This window comes from Cicer arietinum, chromosome 7 (genome assembly GCF_000331145.2).
Source record: "Cicer arietinum cultivar CDC Frontier isolate Library 1 chromosome 7, Cicar.CDCFrontier_v2.0, whole genome shotgun sequence".
NCBI classification, from domain to species: Eukaryota; Viridiplantae; Streptophyta; class Magnoliopsida; order Fabales; family Fabaceae; genus Cicer; species Cicer arietinum.
The window spans coordinates 22,518,734-22,522,762 of record NC_021166.2 but is presented as its reverse complement, the minus strand read 5'-3'; positions in this window follow the sequence as shown (position 1 = coordinate 22,522,762).

Below are 4,029 nucleotides of genomic sequence, written 5' to 3'. Positions count from 1 at the left end.
TTTTTTAATTCATACGTGCATAGAATAGTAAAAAAACTCTATAACAATAATAATGTAAAAAAAAATAGACAAGAAGAAAAAAGAAAAATAAGTGTTTACCGCATTGGAAAGACTTTTTACTAGCTCGTTTCAATCTTTCTTCTCTTTTTTCCCTCTATTATTCTCTCTTCTCTTTTATTTTTTTTGTGCTCTCAATTGTGTTTTCAATTCCCCCTTTGTCTTCTTGTGGCCGATTATTTATAGACTTTTGGGTATAGATTTCAAAAGACAAAAGAATAATTGTCAATTGATTACCATTAATCTATTTTTGTTGGTTTCTTTTCTTTTAATTGGCCACAATTATACCGATTCTTATTGCTATTGATTCATTTCTTCGGTTTTCTTTTCTATTCAATTGATCACCATTATTTTGATTTTTATGACCATCAATCAATTTATTTTTGGTTTTTTTTCATTTATTTTGATCATCATTGCATTGATTTTTATGACCATCAATTCATTTCTTTTCAATTTCCTTTATTTTTATTTCTTATTATTATTTTTATATTTTAGAAAATAGTCTGAACAAGAATTAGAGGCAAACAAGAACCGAAAACACTTGTGATTGTTAAAAGCTTATATCCCTAATTATTTATTTTTATTTTTATATTTCTTCACATATAATTATATATTTATTATTATTATTATCATCATTATTTCCTTTTTAATAAAAAAGTACAAATCGGACAAAATTAGGTGTCAACACCATGTAATTCACAAAAACCACCCAACCTTCATCATATTAGCAAAAAGTTATCAACTTTGTCAAACACAATTCAACCCACCTTCTCGTGTTTGCACCTTTATATAGTTTTTAAAGCATGCATAATATTGCGCTGTAGACATGTGTTGCATGGTAGCTCCCGAGACACATATGCTATTTTTATTTTATTTTTTTTTAAACACAATTTCATTAGTAAAATATTATTAATATTTCAAAATTAATAATTTATAAAATAAAATAATTAATCTTTTAAAATACATTAATAACAAAAACTCTCATATTCAAATTAATCACTATAATTATAGTTATTTTTCCAAATACTTACATTAAATTACTATGTTAGAAAATATTTAAAATTATAAAATAAACAAATATAACATCAGCACTTTATATTAATTACTAATTCAAAATAAATAAATATAAAATCATAATGTCATAACAAGTATATAAAAATCAAGATTAAATACAATATTACTACTATCTCAAGATAATTATTTATAAAATAAATTACTAAAAATAGAAAATAATTACAAATAATTAAAATATAACTATGTGCATACTTAACATCAGTCAAGCGCACAGAAAAATATTACATTAATTGGGTACGCGTATATACACGTAAAATCGCATAAAATATTTTTCTTTAAAATATTACACTAAAATACTATTATTTTTTAAAAAAAATATATCAAATAATAAAATATAATATTTATTATTTATATCGCTCATTTAATATAATATTTATAAAACTAGCACATTATAGAAAGCACCCATATGACGAAAATTGTCCCAAAATTTATCAACATATATTATAAAATAATTTTAACATTAAATTAATTATTTAAAATCATATTTAATTAATAAAATAGTTTATTATAAAATTTGGGGTGTTACACCACTCGCGAGAGGATCGACTATCCGGTACCTTCAGGTTTGGTGCTCGAGATGAGTGGTGCATGGGAATATGTAGGGGATTCCATAGTTAGAGTTGAGGCAGAGGCCACCGTAGGAGCTGGAGATACAGTGGCTGGACCGGAGACTGGCGAAAAGGATAAGGGGCCAATGCTAGTAGGAATAGATATTGCAGGATCATCCAAGCAGGCCGAGCCAGAGCATCCACTTCCGATGAATGATCCCTTACCGACTATCGCTGAAGTAGCGGACTGTTTTGAGATCCCAGTGCCGCCGAAGTGACCTATCTCGTGGGTGGATCTGAATTCTGAGGAGACCGATCCTTCAATGGATGTTGATGAGAAGGAGGTTACTTCGAAGAGAGATACTGCATCAGATAGGACTTGTGTAGTGTGTGGAGGTCATCCTTGTTATTGTTGATGCTAGTGAATGATCAGATTAGTTTGGTTGTATAGGGACTTAGTGTCTTTTTGGTGGTCGTACTTATTTCATTTTGGGATGACTGTATCTATAACTTATATTGTCAGTTGACTTCGTTTGGTGGGTCCATGTTCCATTTTTTTTTTGACGTGACCATGGGGGGATAGCATTCTTGGAACAGTGCTTTTGTGTAGGTGTCTGTCGAGAATACCCCAGGGGTATTAGCGATGTCTAATAGGTCTTATATCCCCGATGTATTTTCTATTTGTATATTTTGGATTATCGTCTCAAAAACTATTTTAGTTTGTTGGTATATATGATGTAATTATTCAGGACTTTTGTCGTTTGTGTTACGATAAATTATTTTTATTATTTATTTAAAAAAAATACAATTGCGCTGTTAAAAAATTGAGGTGTTACATTACCCATACATTATAAACTGATGTTGCAAACACAAAAGAATCTTCAAAAATTCTATAAAGATACTAAATAGATTTTCAATCAATCACTTCATGCCAACACACTTTATAAATAAATAAAAAATAAAAAATAAAATAAGAAGTATAATTTCTCACAACAATATGTCTTTAATAATTAAATCACCCAACAACATAAGAGATAAACATGTTTTTTTTTTTTTTTAACTATTCTAATAATAAAATTAAAAAATATTTCTAACAATAATAACAACGAGTTGTTATCGTCTCCTCTATCAATGATAAATCATCGGAATAGTTACACCTTCTTACTCATGGAATTAGTTACTTAAGTTAACCATAATTGTAGTTGTAATACCTCAATATTTTCATATATGTTATATATGTGTCTTTAGTAATTTTCGTAATTTATTATTTAATTAATAATTTATTCTACCCGTAAATAAATTAAATTAAAATTTACAACTCCCTATTTTACTTGAATAGTTATAACCTTTATTTTTATTTAATTGTTTTGGTGTGACAATTACATTAGAACGGTTTATGACATAATTATTTCGTACGTGGACAACTGTGTATTTTATTTATTTGATTATTTTTGATAAAAATGAAATTGATGTGTTAGATACGTTGACTTTATTTTTATACGTGACCTGCAGTGATATTTTTGTCTTATTTGATTTATTTTAGTTGATGAAAACATTAGTTGAATTATTTAATTAAATTATAATTTATAGAAGTTATATCATTTATTAGTTTTCTTTTAGACCAAATAAGTATTTAACCAAGGAGATAATAGAATTAGTGAAAATCCTTAGTTTTATTTATATATTTTATTTAATTAATTTAGCGTGACAATAGTAAGATAATTGTTCCTCTAATTTTTATTATTTGATGAAGTATATTTATATTAATTAATTAATTGTTGGAGTTTTGTTAGTAATTAATTAAAACTCGTAGGAGTATTTTTTTATAGTGAATAATGACCAAGTCAATTTTGGTCAAAATTTAATCATCGACACTATATTTTATTGTTAATAGCATTTAACTATAAAACTGTGTGTTTTCTACTTTACATCCACTCAAATGTGTAACGAGCAAGAATAAGTGTACATGAATGTCAATTAATTCATAACGGTTGGTCATTGAATGATATTATTTCAATTGAATACATTATTGGTGTGTGCAATTAACCTCAATGAGAAAAATTACTTTCTTTCTCTAATCAGCTTCACGTCTCCATTCGCAACATTATATTTTCTTTATCTCAAATATTTTCAAGTCACTTAAACAACCACCCACATATTACCTCTCTTTCTTGTGGAAGCTCTAAGCTTTTGTTCCTTCATCTTTATGAGATTTTTTCGAGGGCTATATAGTGTTACGTGGAAGGAAAGCGTCCAAGGTAAGGGTTTTTCCCCATGCTGAGTTAGGCTAGATATTAAATTAGCGATTCGTAAGATATTGATATGATGTCTGGATGTCTTAAAAGAAAAA